Here is a 21,685-nt window from a genome sequence, read left to right as displayed (position 1 = left end):
AGTATTCACTGAATTGAACTGAATCCCTCCATGAAACTGACATTTTTTCTAATCCATTATCAACTATTTCAAAGATTTGGAAACAGTTAAGAAACCTCAGTCTACAGGCTGAAAGGAGTCTAAGTATAAAACCCACAAAATGGCAATCACACCAATGTAAGTTTACAATGTAAGCCAAGTAGTTAAAAGTTGTCTACTCCTAATTATGTAGGCCTAGTTCTATTAAGGACATCTGAAAAATCACAGGACAGCCAAGAGGACATGGCAATTGGTAGGTACCTCAAAAAACTCTAACACAGAACTCAAATGCTATGAACCTGAGAAAAAACGCACATTTCTTCCCAAATGTGCAGGTGCCAGGGACATATACACACATCACAGTATGAAAGCAAAGGCAAAGAATCCAGTTTAAAACAAGGTTATCCTGTACTTGTAGAAGTTTCTGCATCTTTTCTATAAGTATCTATAAGTATATACATACATATATTACTGCATTTGTTATTTTCAACTCTACCCCTCCTGCAAATGGCCAGGACAGAGGCATCACAGGAATAGACAGAAAGCTTCAAGTGATCAGAGAGATCATCACTTATTATACCTTCATGTGATAAATGAAGAAAAGGTAAGGCTGTTGAGGAGAAAGGACTTGCCCAATGTCACACATATACTTAAGGGCAAGAGATGGAATTCAAACCCAGGGCTTCTGAAGTGCCAAATCCAGGATCTTGGAAACAATTCCTTCAACCTGGATTTCTATTTCACAAACTGCCATTCCATTCAAACTAAGGATGTGCCTCCAGGGTAAATTAAAGAAATCTATGTTATGGTTTTAAATACACTTAGCAAGACCAGTCAGTCTTGGTAACAATCAACAACCCCCCACCTCGGTCCAAAATAATTGCTCTGCACCATAGGGAATAGTCAATTGACATAGAACTCCTCCCAGCATCAGCTAGGTGGCACCATGGATAGGTCACTGGGCTTGCAATTAGGAAAACTATCTTTCTGAGTTCAAATCTGGCCTCATACACATGTTAGCTGTATGATCCTGGACAAGTCACTTAACTATTTGCCTCTATTTCCTCATCAGTAACATAAGCTGGAGGAAGAATGGCAAACTACTCCGGTATTTTTGTCACACAAAAAAATTCTAAAGGGGTCATGAAGAGTCAGAAACAACTGAAAATGACTAAACATAGAACACTTCCCAAAGTTATCAAACTATAGAACCAAGTTGGGAGTCTGGGTTTGTTCTTAGAGATAACCTGAAGCAAGAGCAAAGCCTTTGTAGATACAACCCTTTTCCCAGAACCAACCTTTTCACATCCACTTTATCCCTGCTTCTAATAGCAAAGGAAATTCACAGAAACCTTAAGTGGCTTGCTAGCTAAAGAAAAAGGAGATCAAAGAATGAAACCAACATTGTGTTCTGATAACCAGGGCTCAATTTTCCAAGGTGACTGCAGCCACCATTGGTAACAGCCAGCAGAGTTAAAAATAAAACCACTTACCCAACAGACAAGTAGGGCACAATCCCGTGGTGCTGAGTCAGCATCTTCTGACGGAGGTTTTCTCACTGGTTCAGGACAGTCATGCACCGGGACCCTCTAGGCCATGGTCAGAAACTAATTAAATGGGTGTCTAAAAGAAAGAGGGGAAGGGAAACATTCAAGAAAACCAAAACTATGAACCCTAGCGATAATACTGTGCTTATTCCAGAGATTCCCGCTGCCCTATTGCAATAAAAAAAAATACTATGTATAGAGGACCAATAATTAAGAGTATTATCAATACGAGTGAGCCATGATTAATTTTCTAAAATCTATGAACATAGAACATTTAAAGAACAAAAACCACACCAAATAAAAACAATGTATTCATTTTCCTGAAAGTTCTCTGACTTATTAAAGTCTGACTCTATCTATTTTCCTTTGGGTTATTTTTAGAATGGATTTCTTCTGAGAGGAAGGAACATTCTACTTTAACTTTCTATCAGGCTTGATTAATTAAGTGATAAGGGGGATACTCTTCCATAGTTCATCATTAGACAGTGGCCTGATTTTAAAAGGCTATAACATGCTGGGGGAAGACCCCACTCAAGGTCCACTAGCTTATAATGAACATTGCTCACCAGAGCACTGACTCTTAAGAAGGCTACCAAGTTCTGTTCTATCACTTTCTAGATGTCAGATTATCATGGCAGAAGAAAAAGAGAATTGTTTTTCACCTTCAATGCTTTTAGGGAACAAAATCAATCACAGAATAAAAGAATTTTATAACAGTCTAAAATGAAAGAGATTAAGTCAGTCATTTAATAAGCGCTTATCAAGCCCCTACTATGTACTAGGTCACTGGGCCATTTTCTAGGGATACAAATATAAAAGTGACATAGTTCCTGCCTCCAAGGCTAGTTTTGAAAGATCCAAATACATAAGTAAGACAATCTTTGCCTTCCCCTACATCCTCGTAGCAGGAAAACAATCAGCAAGTATTTATTAAGCACCTACTGTGTTAAGTGGAAAAGGGACACAAAAACAGAAGTCGGAAAGTGCCTGCCCTCAACAAACTTTGAGGGGGATAAATCACAGAGAGGAAGTGGTGGCTGAAGACAAAATCTTTGCTTTAAGCAATCCCAGGGAATGGGAATAAGGCCATAGGGCAAAAAAGTATTAAGCCCTGTCCAGTAACAAGAGTAATATTGCTTTGAGTGTTGTTCCCTAAGCAAGAGGTGGAAGGTTAGGGGTGGGGTGGACACAAGTGTGATCAGGGTGGCATGTTAGCTGTGATGACTAGGCATTGGTATCCTGCTTGGCGGCTGGTTAGGATGAAGCATGGCCAACGGCCTGCTAGGTATCCTGGATTGAAGAGAACATTGTGTCTCATCTTCCAATACAGGTCAGCTTTGCCCCAGAGTGAGTCAGTATAGCACAGTAGAAAGATCATTGGTTGGAGCTAGGAGATCTGTGTTCAAATCCCACCACTGCTGCTGACTACAAGTGTGACCTTGGACAAGTCACTGACCTCTTTAGGCCTTAGTCTCTTCACCTGTAAAAGGACAGGGTTGGATTAAATGGCCTCTGAGATTCCTCCTAGTTATAGATTTCTAAACCTCTGAATCTCCAAACTGAGTGGAAAAATGCCAAGCTTTGTCTTACAAATGAAGATACTGAAACCCAGAGATGTTAACTTAAACAGCAGAGACAGAACTAAAATGCAAGTCTCCCGAGTCCCAGGCCAACTCTATTCTAGACACTCTTCACATTTTGGAAAAGCTAAAGAATGGGGAAGTTTTGAAAATTTTCAAAGGGTCCATTATACCATCAACATCAGAAACAACAAGGAACATTTATCGATGGTCTTCCAGCCCAAATAGAAGACACGGAGGAGTAGGGAAGGGGGGGGGGGGGGAAGCATAACATTGGATGTTTTCAAATCTTGGGTAGAAAAATAAGTATTCCTTTTCTGGATTTAAATCACATTTAAATGATACTGTTCCCTATCTCCAGCTTTGAGATCAGGCAGTGTAGGACAGAGGACAGAATTGGGTTTAAAAAGAGAAAGGGTAGAGAGGAAAAGAGAGGAAGAGGAATAAATGAGGGAGATGGATTAGGTCTTCCACCCATATCTTGGACCCACACTTCCCAAATACTTTATGAAAAGGAAGTTAAAAACTATGTGATGACTTCAGGGGTATTACAAAGGCCCTGGTGGCTCTTCCAAAATCTTCCCACCTCTACTGGCAAGTGCCTGAAGTTCTGGCAGTGACTTATCCCTTTAGTTTAAGAACTTGAATTCTATTAAAATAAACTCCCTTAAAATGGTCAACCTTTTAAGTTTATCTCAAATATTCACAAGTGGGACCTGTGATCTATGATTACTCCCTCTGATGGTATGTTCAGATCCCAGCCCTAGGACCATATCTCTCCCCACCCCAAAGACCCTATTCTCTGGCAATAACTCATGAGTGGGCCCCAGTGATGCAAACTATCTATCCCTGTTACAAGAACAAACTGACCTCTGTAGAATTTCCCTTGTATAAACAGGACTACCTTCCACCAGCAGAAATATCATGTACTGATTCCCACAGTTACTGTATACAATCCGGAAGTTCAGCTATAGACATCAACTTCCCCAAGGCTATCTTGTACATACAGGATGTCCATGACCACTAGTTGACTTACAAACATAGCAGACCAAAAAATACCCCCTTACAAGCCCTCCAACCCAAGGGTTTCTAGTAGTGAAGTACACCTGCACCCAAGGTACAGAAACTGTATGTTCCTTTAAGAGCTGACCACTCCTGGATTCTGCCCCATCTCACCTAATTAGCATACCTGGCACACCATTCACTGAACTTTTTCTAGATAAGCTTTAGCAATACCCCATTAAATAGCAAGTTCCCTAAAGAACTTTGCCCACTCTTATAGCATCACAATAAAGCTTTGCCACTTAAAGACTGCTTACATCCTGGAATTCTTTCCAGACAACTCTGCCCCGTACCTTGGTATTTGTGCATCCCTGAACCCATGAAACACATCACCTCCAGTAATATAAATAGCAGCCCATTGATGCCTGCCTCTTCTATGTGCCTTTGTCCATATATTCACATCAATCTACCATAGTGGATCCATCCAAGATGGTGAAGGTCTTCCTCAAGCTCTCTTGACATTCCAAGGATATCAGTGGGCACACTGGCTATCCATCAGATAACCTTCCCTCTTGCCACATGACCAGCCTATCTTCCTCAATCATAATTTATTTGATAATAACCTTGATACCATTTCTCCTTCACAATTCCTTGTTTTTATTGTGATACGGCCTGCTCACACCTACAATGCATGTGCGTATGTGAGTGTGAGTGAGTGTGAGTGTGTGTGTGTAGCTGACTTCACTTCTTCAGCAGAGAATACATTGTTCCATGACAGAGATATACGACATCTCTGGAAGATTATTAGTATTAAAAAAATGACTCTGTTTGAAGGAGAATATTGGGGTCATTCAAAGAACGCAATTTCCCAAAAGCGATATGACGCCTCCTCTCCTTATTCTTTTCCACTCTGGTCCTAAACCATCGTTTTCTTGTCTTGTTTTCATGTCTGTCCAACATCCACACATTATACTGCAGCACAAAAGGGGGTAAGCGGCTCCCAAAGGGCAACAATGACACTCAGGGCAAGAAATCATCATAGAAAACGCCCCGATGGGGAACAGCATGGGCGTGTGGCCCCACTGTCCCTAGCTCAATGAGCAGGCCTCAGACTTACTGGCTTAGATATGTAAAAAGATATTTACTCAGATCAAAGTCCCCAGGCCACTCCAGATTCAAACTTATATAGAGTTTTTAAAAAGTCAAAATGTAGCCCAAATAAGGGTCTAACCCATCACCAGTGGTTATGCAGGTGCCTAATAAGGAATGAGGAAAAAGGAGCCAAGAAACTCTAAGTGCCACAGCGTAAAAGCAGTTGGAACAGGAGATACACCAGGTTTCTAGGTCAGTTAAGCCTTAGTATACATGCATCACAGGGGCTGGGGCTGAACCAGTCCAATCGACATACATACACACGTACACACATACACATCTACATACATACATATATACATATACACATGAACTCTACCAGTTTAAGCCAATATCAGTTATTTACCCCTAAGTGTGAACCTGAGAGTTGGGGTTAGTAAGAATAGATGATCAAAAGGACATTTTTAAAGGCCAAAAGCACCAGACATCTCAGAATACAAGAATTTGTAGACTAGAGATATAAAAAACAAAGTGCATTTAATTCACAGTCTAGTAAATGTAGGCTGGCCCTTCCCCTACCTAAAACTGGCTGTCTGGCATCATAGTTTATTTTCAATCTCTGATCTATCTGGCTGTGCTCACTCAATTGTTCCAGAAGACTAAAGCTTAAAACACAGGATTGGGGCCAGGGATGGGGAAGGGGGTATGGGAATGAAAACAATGACATGAAGGACAGTACCTAAAGAAGCCATCAGAAATTCAAACACACTAACGTTACCAAAACTGTCCACATTTTTCCTTCCTTAAAAAAATTCTAGCCCAGATTTAAGAACACAAACTAAGTCAAACAAGCCATCTCATGAATGACAGAAAGTTATTCAGATACAGAAGTTTTCTAGCTCCATTCTCATCTAAACAAAAATTACATTTCTTCTTTGCCCGGTATTTGCTTAAAGATCTCTGATTAAGCCCATTTGCCCATTCTGGCATTGGACAGCTCAAATCTGCTTTTTTGTAGTTTCTACCCATTACTCCTAGCTCTGTCCCCCAGACTAAGCAAGTTTAATGTCTGTTCCTTGAACAGAACAAGTTTAATCTCTGTTGCTTGCCACATACACAATCCTTCAGTTCTACAATTCCCTGCCTGGAATGTACTCAACTCTGGATCCCAGGACTCTTTAATTCCTTCAAAACTTTGTCTGAAGGGGTGGCCAGGTGGTGTAGTGAGTAAGAGCACCGGCCCCAGAGTTGGGATGACCTGGGATTGAATCTGGGCTCAGATACTTAGCACCACACCCAGAAATAACCGGCCTTGTAACCTTGAGCAAGTCACTTAACCCCAGTTATACCATAAAAGTGTCTTTCTCCTCTGGAAGTTTGCTCAACACCAAGAGATTGCTTGGTTATACCATCAGGCCAAAGCTACAATGTTTATTTTTTTTTCTTTAAATGGCTCCAAATGCCATACAATTTGTTGTTGTTTTTATTGTTCCCAGTTTCTTAGCCAGATGGGGTGGTACATGCCTATAATCTCGGCTACTGATGAGGCTGAGGCTGGTGGATTGCTCATGTTCAAGAGTTCTGAGCTGTAGTAGGGCTAAAGTTGATTGTGTTTCTATACTAAGTGTGGCACCAATATGGTGAGCTCCCAGAAGAGCTTCCCAGATGGGAAACAGAGCAGATTAAATCTCTCGTGCTGATTAGTACTGAGATCTGGTTCATGAGTAACTCTTATACTTCCTGCCTGGGTGAGATAGAAACATGGTCTAAAAAAAAAGAAACAAAAAACTTTAATACCTAGAAAACATAAAATCAAATCTTGTTTGAAGTGAGAAAGTACACAGGTTACAATGTTTGGGGTTTTTATTACTTACAAAGAATCACTTCCCATAGCAGTCACAAACTATAGGAAGCTTGGTTACTTCTAAGTCCTCACTCAGTTGAAAAGATGGAGAAATGCGAGTTAGATAAAATAGTAACAGATAATAGCTGTGTGGAATTGGAACAGATTGAACAATTAGACCCAAAGAGCAATCACAAGCAGAGTGCTGTCAGCTTGGCAAGAGATCTCTAATGGAGTGCCACTGGGGTCTTGACCTTGGGCTTTTAGGAACGTTCTAATCGATGATTTGATTAAGGTATATGTAAGGTCCAGAATTCCCAACTGGGGAACCCTGTACCTCCTCCATAACAGTGGGGTGTTCTTGATACCAAAGGAAGAGGTCAAGGGACTCCAAATTGATTTTAGGAGTTTAATCAATCACTATAATTACTTGCAAACATGGCAATCTGGGATGGTGGCCAGAGGACTCAGTGTATCCCCACAAAAGACCCCCCAAAATCCTCATGGTAAATACTGAAATCAGAGGGAGGAGGAGCCATAGGGTGCTTGGTTTTTCTGCTAAGTAATGAGCTCATTTCTAAGCTTGGGAGTTAAGCCAATGTTGATGGGTAAATGCCCAAACACAAGACTGTACAGGTCACAGAATAGTCACAAACAGATCACTGTAGTCTTGCTATGGCTTTAACCTGACACATTATCTGAAGTATGATGCAGTATCTAAGTTATGATTTTTAACAGTTCACCATGTCTGGGCTTCCACCTTTCATAAATTTTAAGTTACAGGCTTTTTACTTCTTTCTGTGTATTATAGCTTTTCCTCAATTGGCACCCCACAGCATAAAAGAAACATTCATCACATTTGCAGAGAGAGACACAAAACTGGGAAAAGATGATCACACTAGATGACACAGTCCAGATCCAAAAAATTGTACAGATTTAACCAAGGGGCTGAATGGGGACAAATGTAAAGCCCTATACCTGAGTACAAAAAAAAATCAATTCAAATGAGTACAAGATAGAGGAAGTGTGGCTAGACAACAGTTTTGTGAAAAACATCGAGAGGTTTTAATATATTAGAAAAATCACTAGATTTGGAGTCCAAGGACCATACTTAATACTACTTACTATTCACTACTTAATACCTATGAGAGCATGGGTAAAATACCTCTCTGAGCCTCAGTTTATATAATAATAATAGTAATATCTAGCATTTCTATAGAGTTAAACTTTACAAAACACTTACATATTATCTGTAAAAATGAGGTGAGGCAGCTAGGTGGCTGAGTGGATAGAACACTGGGCTTGGAGTCAGGAAGACCTGAGTTCAAATTCAGCCTGACACATTCATTATCTGTGTGAGTGGCACCTGGGCAAGTCACTTAACGTCTGTTTTCCTAATCCACTGGAGAAGGAAATGGCAAACCACTACAGTATCTTTGCCAAGAAAACTCCATACAGAGAGTCACAGAGAGTCAAATATGAGTGAACAACATCATCAGTATGAGATCATTGTAATGTGCTTTCTCTAAGAAACCTTGCAGACCAAACTCCTGTGATCCCAATGGACTGCAAGTTCTACAGGAGCCAACAATGTGACAGCAGCCAAAAAAAAGCTAATATGATCTAAAAGTTTGCACTTAATAGAGGCATAGTATCCAGAATGATGGAAATGATAGCCCAGAAGCACTCTGCCTTGGTCATACCAAGTATGATGCTAATTCTGGAGTACAGCATTCACTATGAGGTGGCACAATTCAAAAGTGAATTCAATTCAACAAACATTTATGAAGCACTATTATGTGCAATACTTGACAAAAAACCCTCTAAGTCGGTACACAGATGACAGAGGCCCGAAGACTATACCATGTGAGGCTCACTTTTTAAAACCTGAGGATATTTTGCCTGGAGAAGAATAAATTTACAGCAGATGTGACTTCTTTCTTCAAGTATTTGCAAGGCTTTAATAAGGAAGAAGGGTTCAACTTCTTCTGTTTGGCCCCAGAGGGCAGAACTAGTAGCAGAGAAACAGATTTGGAGCTGCTGTAAGGAATAATTTCCCAACAATTAGAGATGTCTAAAAATGACACAGGCTGAATTAAGAGGCAATGCATTCTCCCACACTGGAGGTTTTCAAGCAGGGACTGGGTGGCCACTTGTCAGTGACAGAGCCATAACCAGCTAAAACTGCTGCTGGGACAAGTCCATTTGAGTAGGGAGCAGGCAAAGGGCCAATAGAACATAAGCTAGTACCCCTCAGAAGCAGTTGTATCTGGAGGAGGGGCAGCCTGTTCCCCCAGAAAGCCTTGCTTCTAGCCTCAGCAGAGTTTGGGAGGAAAACACATTAAGGGACGCTATGGGAAACTGGGAGCTGGTGGCCAGTTCTAAAAGACCATAGGTGCAGGAATAGTGAAGGCAGTCACCACAAGAGGGAAGTATACACTCCCTTTCCCCTGGAGTAAACCCTAATTAGACCTGTGCTAGTGTCCAATGTTGTAAAAGGAGTTTCTGTTCCAGTACTGGCTCTAATTAGGTCCTTTCTAAAACTAAGGTTCTGTCATTCAAAGTAAGGATGAGTCTTCTTGCATACATAGCATGTCAAAGGTTGCCAGTTATCTCATGTTTTGTTCTATTTTTTTTTTCAGGACCTCAGTCACTATGGATCGCTCCATCCTTAACTGTGAACATAATACATAGATCTAGCATTTGAAGTACCCAATAAATAATATATCTGTAATTTGCTTAATTCCTTGGAAGTTTGTAAATTCTAGGGTATATGTTTATAGAGAAAACTGTCCAGTAGGGGAATTTTAATTCCTGCTGAAATGAAGGTCATCATACAATACGTGCCAATGAACTCTGCCTCTGACATGAACAAAGGACCTGAATTTAGGGGATTCCTTAAAGTATAACTCAGGCAGAAGGCCAAATGGCCCTGGAACCAGAAATTAGGTTGTAGCCAACAAAGATGTAATAGAACTAAAAAAGAGAAAGTTGGTTTGTGTGTTTAATGATCACTGCTAATTACAGCAGGTTGTCCAAGTCTTAGTGTAGTTTGAAAGTAAAAACTACTTAACTGTAGTTAAGAACTGCAGAGTGTTTAAAATCTTTCAACATCACTTAATGGGCAGAAACTAGAAAGTCACATTATTAGCAAAAACGTTTTTAAAAAAAATACTACTCAGTTGCAAATAGCAGTTGAAATCAAGGGAAATATTAAAATGGAAACATATATTTAAACTTAAGTAGTCATAATTATCAAAAGTATGGACACTAGTAGAAGAAATGAGGGAGAATTTGGAAAGGGATTTGAGAACAGGTTCCTGGGTCATGTCATTCAACAGCCTGCAGAAAACATGGTATTTATAAAAAAGTATTCCTAAGAGGAAAAGGCAATGATAATGGATAGAGTGCTAAGCCTAGAATAATAAAGACCTAGGTTCAAATTATGTTTACAATACTCAGAAGCTGTCTGACCCTGGATAAGTTACTTAAAAATTCTGAAATTCAGTTTCCCATTTGCAAAATTGAGCTAATGATACCTGTCATGCCTACCTCACAGGGTTATTTGTGGGATTCATATGAGATAATGCACCTAAAATGATATACAGACTTTAAACTGATATTATCTATTAGTATTAATATTATTATCCATTTATCAATCATTCTGTAGCTGTGCGGTTATTTTTCAGTCATGTCTGATTCTTTATGATCCCATTTGGGGTTTTCTTGATGAAGACACGGGAATGGTTTGCCATTTCCTTCACCAGCTCATTTTACTGATGAGGAAACTGAAGCAAACAAGGTTAAGTGACTTGCCCAGGGTCACATCTGAGGCCAGATTTGAACTCAGAAAGATGGATTTTCCTAACTCCAGGCTGGTACTCTATCCACTGTTCCACCTAGCTGCCCCAATTAATCATCTTACTTTTTTTTTTTTTACTGGATCTGTGATTTTATTGGTATAGTAAGAAAACTCTCCCTATCCATGTACACTATTCTGCATCTTCTCAGAGAGTTGCCTGGGACACTAAGGGGTTGACTTCCTCAGGATCACACAGTTAATATGTATTCTAACTGACAGTTATGCCATACATGTATATAGGAAATGTACAGTCAATTCTGCTATCATCTTAAATATGCTTCCTAAAAATCATTGTACTATGAAAAATCATTCAATAAAAACAATAGGGTTTATAGGGATAATAAGGTCAGGAATAAAACACTCAAAAACTTGGTCAGTGACAAAAAATAGGAACCTAATAAAAATGACAGTACAGCTCTATACATATTAAACAGTAAAGATTTAAACCCAGGTCTTCATAACTGCAAACCTAGAATGGACTGCTGTTACTGTTGCTGTTGTCATTTCAATCATGTCCAACTCTTCATGACCCCATGTGGGGTTTTCTTGGCAAAGATACTGGAGTGGTTTGCCATTTCCTTCTCTAGCTCATTTTTCAGATGAGGAAACTGAGGCAGAGTTAAGTGAGTTGCCCAGGGTCACACAGCTAATAAGTATATGAGTCCAGATTTGAACTTAGGAAGATGAGTCTTCCTGACTCCTGGCTCAGCCCTCTATCCACTGTGCCACCTAACTACCCAGAGTGGACTAGACTATCTCTAAAGTCTAGAATTTTAACATTCTATGATTCTTTGAATCTTTCTTAGCTGGAAAGAAATTCTGCTTACATGTGTTACATTCCATTTTACCTTAGAGCCTATGATAAGTTACATTTCATTGTCAAAACACAGATTGTGCTTAGGGATATGCTTTAAAAGGTACCATTTGGATCCTGCTTCTCTTGGAGCCCATATTCAGCTAAGCTGATTCCTAAACATCCCTAGCTGATCCAGGAATAGCCAACAAAAAGTATTCCTAAGAGGAAAAGGCAATGAAATTTTCATGACAATTAAGTTAGTTTTTTCCAACCACATCGTTTCTGGGTAGAATAGCATTTCACTGCCATCTCTTGGTAGATCCTCAGATAACAACAGCAGACATCTATTTAGATACTGAAATTTGCTTTCAATCTTAAATAAAATGCTATGCTATTCTTCCTAGATAATTAACAAGGAAGAATGTATGAAATAGGCCACTGTAAATATCATTTCTAATATTTCTTAGCTGGCAATTACTGAATATTGCTTCTATTAATTGTTTACTTCTTGCTAAGTACCATGCAAGAACACCAATATTTGTCCTTAAAGCAAAATATAAGTAAATGTCATTATGGGTCTGGGAAGAACAACCTATCCAATACCCCTAGTCTCTAATAGCCAAGTGATGGAAGAAAAAACTAAATCCCAGGTCTGTTTTTTTATGCATACACTATTCAGTTTAATCTTTATTATTAACATTTCCTTGAGTTTAAATAATCAATAAAGCCATTAATCAATCCCTGACCTATAGATTGCTGATTTCTGAGCTATAAATGAAACTGAAAATTTAACAATGCTCTCTCAAGTCCTTTAGGGCAGTTTCCTCATATGGGAATTCTCTATGTCAATGAACCCAAGTCTGTTTTTGACAAATCATGCCAGGTTAGAGAAATAGGACTGGAGAAGGTTAAAGACAAAAGAATTCTACCATCCTCAGCCTTATTTTATAGATGAATAGGATTGGAGAAGGTTAAAGACAAAAGAATTCTACCACCCTCAGCCTTATTTTATAGATGAATAGGATTGGAGAAGGTTAAAGACGAAAGAATTCTACCACCCTCAGCCTTATTTTATAGATGACAAAAGCTTCAGGCTCAGAGCCATAATCGACTATTATATATCTTTTAATCAACAGAGTTATGACTGGAGAGGATATATACAGTCAATTCTGCTATAATCCAGAATAGACTTCCTAAAAATCACAGCACTATGCAAAATTATTCAATAAAAACCATAGGACTTTGGGGGGATAATGTTATGGGGATTATGGGGATTGGGAGGATAATAGAGTTGGGTGTACAACACTTAAAAACTTGTTCAGTGACAAATTTTAAAAGACAGGAAGCTAATAAAAATGGTAGTACAGATTTACACATGTTAAATGGTTAAGAAATATATAACTACTGCAATAAATAGTGACAGCTCCTTGGTCTTAGACTGCTATTCAGCCTGTACCCTAGTTCCTGCGGCTAGGAAAGATGGGGTAGGATGGAGCTGTGGGTATGAACCAACCTCCCTCTGCCTCCAGCTCTTCTTGCACCAGAAGATATAAGATATAGAACTTTAGTTTGAGAAGGACCTGAGGTTGGAAGTGGGCCTCTGAACTGAGTTCCACAGGACCACTGCAATGACAGGAAGAACCCCCACTGTGAGAACTGGATCACCAACAACAGCAGCTGCTGCAAAGGTAGGATTTCCATCCTCCCGTCTGGGAGACCGACTGGTCTGCTCTGTTAGGTGCTCTGGGGAACCACCACCCTGAAGTGGATGCCCTGCCCATTTACACCAAGGTGGTGTACCACGACCATATCCTGGGCAGCTTTTTCCTGGGCAGGTAGCTTAGGGGTAGGAGAAGTATTGGGGGGGAGGGGTTGTCAAAGAGACTGGGTCATCATCATATTAGTTCTAAGGAGTTACAGGGAGTGCCTTATCTTATTTTCCATGGCCTACTCTCCAGGCCCTACCTCTCTGTCAAATCAAGTTAAAAACCCTTGACCCACCCCAATAGCTTTCACTACATCCTGGGCAGGGGGAAGATGACCTTTCCCTCCACTACCAGCTAAGAGTTTCCCCTGAATCAGAGACAGATATCTCCTCTTCCCACAGACCCCACTACATGCTAGTCACCCCCCCTCTCTCACACCCATCCCACCTTCCTCACCCCAGACTGCAGGATTTTAAGTTACTTTTTTTGCAAATGCAAAATTCACAATGTGTTCAAACTGTCCCTTAACATATCAGCCATCTGGAACAAATTCATATTTTCCTAACAAGCATGAAAACAGAATAGACTGTAAGGAGTTGTGGCATGGTGATAGACAGCCAGCTTTGGAGTAGGGAAGACCTCACTTCCTTCCCCACCTCTGACACAAGCTAGTGTGTCTGCCTAAAAAAAGTCACTCCCCTTCTCAATACCCTAGGTAATTCTAACAAGTAGCAGATACTGGCCTGCATTAATAGAGGATGCTTCTTCACCAAGTGTCCCCTAACATCAACCAAATCATGTGTTTATAAAAAAAAATAAAAATAAATCCACCCATGCATGTTAATGTATGTGATACACTTTGTAAACCTTAAAATACTCTATAATCACAATTATTATTACTGTTATTATTAACATCATAATTCCCCACACCTTACACAAAAAAAATCTTACGGTGAGGCTTAATCCTGGATATGGCCCTTAGTTCTCAAAGGTTATGACAATGAACTGGAAGCTGTGACAGATTCTACCAATCTAGGAAGACTTCCCGCACAATCAAAGCAACAAACTGTGCAAAGACAAGCAGATAAATATAAGGAGGCTCTTTGTCAGTGGGTTGGCTACTAAGTGATGAAGGTTTTGCCCATGACAACCAATGAAACAGAAACAAATATATAAGGATCTCAGTTCAGTGTGATACCCTTTCTACTTTTGCAGTGATGGTGACAGGGCAGTGGAAAAGGCGGTAAAGATCACCAAACGTCACATAGTTTTTAAAAGACCATCTATACACATGAATTTAATTATTGATGCCCTAACTGTAAGAATCTGTTCTTGTTGTTTCTGTGGTTTTATTTTTTAATGTAAATAGCATTTTATTTTTTCCAATTACATGTAAAGATAGTTTTCAACGTTCATTTTTATAGATTTTGAGTTCCAAATTTTTCTCCCTCCCCAAGATGGCAAGCAATCTGATATAGGTTATACATATATAATCATGTTCAACATATTTCCACGGTAATCATGTTGTGAAAGAAGAAACAGGACAAAAGGAAAAAAACACACACAAAATAGAGAGTGAAAATAGTATGCTTTGGTCTGCATTCAGACTCCATCAGTTCTTTCTCTAGATGTGGGTAGCATTTTTTCATCATGAATCTTTTGGAATTATCTTGGATCATTGTACTGCTGAGAAGAAGTAAGGCTATCACAGTTCGCCATCGTACAATCTAATTGTAAGATTTTTGTCCAACAAATGGATAAATATAGCATTGGGAAAAGAAAGCATAAAGCATATGGGAGATGGTGAAGAAAATGAAATAATGGTTCATAAATTCACCTTAGACAAATAAAGCAATGAACAGAGTCAGTCTCATTGTGCAATCAAAAACTACATACATGCAGACACCCCACAATTTCTTAGGATATGTTGTCATCTCATTTTGCAGTACTCATAGGAACTTGAACAAAAAGTCTGCCATAAAGTTACCATGTCAATATCTGTTTTAGAGAATGAAGAAATGGAGAAATTTTACAAAGGACTTAGCACTCTCCTCCAAACCAAATCAGCATACATTTTGTTACTTAGTGACCTCAGTTCAAAACTAAGAAAAAGTTAGAAAAAATATGTGTGGAAAATATAGGCCAAGGTTAAGGAATGAGAGAGGGCAAAGGTTTATATAGATTACTTGAGGTTTCATTATATATCATAAATACTTTATTCAAGAAAACATTTGGATTGTGCTAAGCATTGAACATCACTGCCCCCATCCCCCTCTCCTATGGAATTGACAATATCTTAAGACAGGAAATAAGTGATTACAGTAAAGCCATTTAGGACTCAGCACTCTTTGTGCTATCAAACCATTGACTAATCAGAAAAAAAAGATAAAATCAACAACAAATTAAGAGGAAAAAAATAAAAACAATACCAAACTAGGAGAATTAAAAAAGAAAAGAAGATACTGCATATAATAACAACAGTTGATCTACCATATTTGAATAAGCTGTGAACACTTTAAAATGGGGAATGGAAAAGGCAGTTACATTTCATCAGTTATCACTATCTCCTACTGTTTTAACCAATATAAAGCACTCACCACAAGGAGAGCAAAAGGCAACAATAATTTGATCTTGCCAAGTGGAAAGACATGGCAGAAACGATAACTCTAATCAGCATAGTGGAAGAAGTATTAACTCTGGAATCAGAAAACCTAAGTTTGAATCCTGCCTCAAATGTTAATTACCAGGGTGACCTTGGGCAAGTCATTTAACCTCCCAGGAGTGTTGAACTAGCACCTGGAGGTAACCCCTTTCAAGCTCTCCATTTAGGATTCTATGTGGCTTAGAGCATAAACACATTTTGATCAAAGAGAGTAAAAGTAGAAGATTATAGGTAATGTGGCTTCATAAAAAGAGGAAAAACCAAGTCTGCAGAAAGCTTGAGATAAGGTGCAACTATGCTACACCATCTCAAAAACATTTAGAGATGAAACCGAAAAGGGGAAGATAAATCAATGGAAAATGGAACAGATCTGTCAGCTTCTCTACAATGACCTTTTTTCATCAAAGACAGTAAAAAAAAAAAGTCACACTTCACCATCGAATGTGCTATATGAGAAGGTGGAAATGGCACTTAGAAAGATGAAAAGCCACTGGTCCAGGCCCATAGAGGAAACCCTGCTAGAGGAGACATTTCAGATGTTTCCATCTTCAAGGTACCTGGAAGAAAGGGAGATGGGAAATCACGGCAAAAACCATAGGCTGTTTTTAACTGCCAAGAAAAGGTGATCAAGAGGACATCAATTTCCAAAGCCCCACACCTTTCTCATGTCCATGTAACCCCTTTTTAGAACGAACTACACACATTTTAATATATACTTTATTACAACATGGCAAGAAACAAGTTTCCCCAAATGTTTCTCAAAAGCTGACCACATCTTCAGTTAATAAGCATTTATTAGACACCTACCATTTACCAGGCACTGTGCAAAATGCCAGGGATATAAAAAAAAGGTAAATGACAGTTCCCTGTCCTGGAAGCACTCACAATCTAATGACTTCACTGTGACATAACTGACTGAACGATATCGAGAATAAAAAATCCCACTGAATTCGTTTGTTGATTATCCACACATGTTTTTAAAAGATTCAGTATAGTAAAATATAGCCTTTCAAGATCTCCAACAAAGAATCTCTTATGGCTATGTTAATATCCTACAGGTAAGTAGTGAGATCCTCCATATATTTCTACTTGAAGATCATATTACGCCAGTTGTACCTAGGCTCAAAATATCACAAGGTCTGTTCATTGAGATCCATGATGACTCCAAAGAAAGCACACTCATATAGAAAAAAAAATTCCTTTTCTACAAATTATGCCATGAAATGGGACAGGCATGCCACTGGGTTAATCCATCAGGCACCACAGGTAGACAGCTGGGCTCAGAATTGGACAGGAGAAAGGACATGGGCCTGTCTGCATTCACAAAACTGTCCATAGGACATAGATCTAGAATTATAAGCAACCTTAGAGAACCTCTAGGTCCAACCTTTCATTTTATATGAGGAAACAGGCCCAGAGAGGCCAAGCAACATGCCAAGAGGTCATATTAGTGTTGAGTGGCAGAGCTGGGATAGGATCTCAGTTCCTTAGAGTCCAAATTCAGCATGTTCAGACATTCCATAGTCATCCAATGATTCTAAACTTGTTCACTGACACAAAAACCTATCTTTTAAAAGGAATATTTTCCCAGTGATGCTGTGTGTGACAAATCAGATTGTGTGGCACCACAGTCTCTGAGGAATCAGAACTGGTAATGACCCAAATGGTAATGGAGAAATTCAGAGGGTAAGTTTCTAAGGATAACATCCAGGAAAAATTAGCATAAAGAATGCAATCCAGGAAATACAATATGCAAAGTGTAGGCTAAGAGAGAGGGATAAGAGACACACTGCTCAGGTGGTACAGTGATACCCAGAAAATATCTAAACAAACGAAAAACCAACCTAGAGGAAAGTCTCCAGTGTTTGGAGTAGATTCTCAAGGAGAATTTGTGGGAGGACACGGTCATGAATTTCACAGGACGAAGAAACAGTGCCAGGTTGTGATTTGTACTGTTAAAGGAAATGTTCACCTTGATGAAATCCCAGATCTATCTACAGAGTATGTCCTGAGCACCCAAAAGATAAAGCTCCTCCTCCCATATATACACACGCCATGCCAATTACCCCTGCCAGACTCCGTTTGCCCTCCACAGCTTCTTTGTACTCATTTTAACTTTCTTTGACCTGGATAAAAATGTTGAGAACAAAGAAGGGGCAAGAGTCTGAGGCCTCTCCAAGCGGGCACTTCTCCATCAATAGATTGGACACTGACTTAGCATCCTCTTCCATCTTCCACACTCCTGGCCCACCACTCCCTGGCAATAAGCATGAATGGATGTAATTCAAGGGGTCAACAGAATGTTAAATCACCAGGGACATTTTGAGGCAATTACTATTTATTGCATTCCATAAATCCAGGACTATAAATTAGAGCATTTTGTGATTTCACAGGTTGAGATAAAGGTATAAATGGAGTCAAAATATATTATGTGATAAACAATAAGTACCTAATGCAACAGATTATCCTAAATTGCTAGCTAGATGAGGGGGAAAGAAATGTATCTCTATATCTTTTACGTTGAGAATGGGGAAAATTGGTCATCAAGAAGAAAAATCAACCTGAATTTAACCCTAAATTTTCCTTGAAAGGTATTCACAATTTGCTTTTTAATGAGCAAAGAGACAGCATAGGACAGTGCATAGAATACTGGGCTTGGAATTAGATACAGATTCAAATCTCACTTCTGACATATCCTTGCTATGTGCTCATAGGCAAGTCACTGAACCACTCAGAGACCAAGCAATTTAATTCAATTCAATAACATTTATTAAGCACCTCCTGTGTGCCAAAGAGTGTGGAAGTGTTGGATTCCTTAGGATTTATCTACTAAGCCAATAGAGAGGTTCTGATCTGCATTAGGGGAGGAAATCACAGATCCTTCATTACAACGACTAGATGGGTATTCTTCATTCTCATGCCCATGCTTGGGAGGTGCAATGGGAAGAACAGTGCTGGATTTGGAGTCAGGGAGCTACATTCAAACTCTACTTCTGCTACTTACTACATATGAACCATGGACAGTTTTTTTTTTCTCTCTCTTGTCACTCTGTCACTAGGATATCCTGGCTTCCTTCAAGACAGCTCAAATCCCACCTTCTATAAGAGCCCTTTACTGTACCACCCCCACTAATGCCAGTGTCTTCCCTCTGACATGACCTCTAATTTATGTCTGTATAATGTCTCCTCCACTAAAATGTGAATTCCTTAAGAGTAAAGACAATCCTTTTGCTTTCCTTGATACCCCCAGTACCTGGTACACAGTGAGCACCTAATAAATGGACTACTTCAGTATCTTTATCATTTAAAATGAGGGGGTTAATATATTATCTCAAAGGTCCCTTCTGGTTCTAGATTTCTGATCCTATGAACTATGGATGGGATTTCTTACTAGAATTAACCATACTACTCCACATCATAAAAGGAGTTGGAACCCAGGAAATAATCACATGTTCCCTTTCTCTGGTTTCTTCCCCTCATCTTCCAAATATGGCTTCATACAAGCCAGTTCTCCAATGCGTGTCTTTCATTAGGGATTTTATGACTTGCGGTTTTATTTCTTCTCATATTGACTGCTACAATGTGCATTTTATTATTAGTCATTGAGCTAAATTGTATCACTTTATGAAGCACAATAACATTTATGAACCTTAGCAAAATAATTATATAAATTTGGATACAGCAATAATCTTCCACCCCCTTAACTAAGGTCACATTTCCTACTTCTTATCAGAGGAAAGAGAAAAAGACATAGGACAAGAAGTGAGTATGGGGTCCTGGGGAAGTTACTTCACCTCTTTGATACCTGAATATCAGTTTCCTCCTTTGTCTGAGGGGCAGAATAACATTGCCTTCCTCACAGGGTTGCTTTGAGGAAAGTACTTCATAAACCTTAGATTGTAACATGAATCTAAGTCCCAATGATGAGGATGAAGACTAGATAAAAACAGCATTTCTTTTTTTCAATTTGTTTAAAAAGCGATGAAAATACAGTTTCATTTCAGCATAAATTAAACAACAAAAAAAATTATGCAACATATGACTAAGCTTGTCCCCCAAAGAAGAGATAATAAAATTCGAATCCTTCCTTCTTTACATAGGTAGGGGGGTGTGATAGTAATGGCAATTAAAGATTCCCCTATATTGGCTTGGTTTTCAAATTGATTGTGTTAAAACCCAGAGTTTGTTAATCCCACCTGTGGGATGGGCTTGTTGATGTGAAAAGAAAGTCCTGAACTGGGAGGAGCTGGTGACGTATATTTGGAGAGATAAGAGAGAGGCAGAAGATCTTTTTGGAAGCAGCACCTCGTGGAGAGAGAGAGAGGCTAAGAGAATTGCTGGTGGCCGCTTTGAATTGCCCTGGACTTTTGAGACCTGCCCCCTGAGCTGCCAAGGACTGAGGAGACATGGCTGTTTTGCTGGTACTTTGTCTGTCTGTTTTGATGTTATTTTGCCAGATTTGTCCACTGGTGAAAGACTGTCCTTTTGTTGAAGAAGTCCTGGAACCTGGCATTTGGTTAAGAAGCCCTGAGACTGTCCTGCAGACAGAGAGTGAATACTGTCCACTGGTGAGGGACAGTGCTGTTGTTGCAGGGGTCTGGAGACTGTCCTGCAGACAGAATGAATACTGTCCACTGGTGAAGGACAGTGCTGTTGTTGCAGGGGTCTGGAGACTGTCCTGCAGACAGAGTGAATACTGTCCACTGGTGAAGGACAGTGCTGTTGTTGCAGGGGTCTGGGAGACTTTCTGTTGGTTCAGAAGCCCTGAAGAAGGATTTTCTTGTTGTATGTTTACAGAAATCCTGGGAGAGGGCTTTGCTAATGTGTTCAGGGGTTCTAGGACTGTTCTACAGACAGAGGATGAATTCATGAAGGGACTGGCAATGTATCTTATGGCCTTGCTAAGCCTTGTCTCCCCAGGAACTAAGATTGCTGAGAACTTGCCTTGTGTCTAGATGAAGAAAAGAGCTCCATTTGGGTATTAAGTGCTGTGTTTAAACTTGATGTAACTCTGGGGTAGATTCAATTGTGATCCAGGGGTGGGGAACTTTTGACCTTATTGTGCTCTGTGATTGACAAATGAAGGTACTTTACCTATGTTTGGAAACTAATCTCCATTTGAGAAGAGGGGTTTTGTGGTGGACCAAATGAAGGTATAGCCTAGGGGTGGAGAAGTATTTAGAACAGGGACTTTGTAATTGATTGAATGATTGGAAGGTCCTGGGGTGGGGTAGTACTTGGAGATTATTTAATCACACTTAGTAAATGCTGTATTTTGAATGATGTCATGTTTTGATCTTCTCTGTTCTTGGTTTGTCACTGAATAAAATAGAGAGCACCTATGCTGGTATTTTGAACCTGGGAAGTTGCCTTTCCTTGGCATTACATTACAGGGGACTAAGGGTCCAAAGGTATAGAAAATCACATACACTGTCAGACTCAGGTGATTTATATGTTTGAATGCTGACCTGCTTCCCCTCCCCTTTTTATTTTTTGTTACAATGGATGGTTTTCTGGGTAAGGAAGAACAGAAAAATATATTCAGAAATAAAAGTAAGATATGAACAAAGGAGAGGG

The 21,685-nt window shown here is 39.5% G+C and overlaps 1 long non-coding RNA gene across 1 annotated transcript in view; it reads right to left on the bottom strand.

Moving 5' to 3' along the window:
- LOC138158107 (uncharacterized) overlaps positions 1-21,685 on the bottom strand; it is a 192,671-nt gene that overhangs the window by 106,539 nt on the left and 64,447 nt on the right. Inside the window, exon 3 of the long non-coding RNA XR_011167555.1 lies at positions 1,512-1,641. This is a non-coding gene — a long non-coding RNA (uncharacterized lncRNA). The remainder of the gene's footprint in view (positions 1-1,511; positions 1,642-21,685) is intronic.

This window comes from Petaurus breviceps, unplaced genomic scaffold (genome assembly GCF_028583685.1).
Source record: "Petaurus breviceps papuanus isolate PSGF00001 unplaced genomic scaffold, PetGlider_PUasm1.0 174, whole genome shotgun sequence".
Taxonomy (NCBI): domain Eukaryota; kingdom Metazoa; phylum Chordata; class Mammalia; order Diprotodontia; family Petauridae; genus Petaurus; species Petaurus breviceps.
Note: the sequence above shows the minus strand (reverse complement) of the source record. Positions and strands in the feature narration are given on the sequence as shown.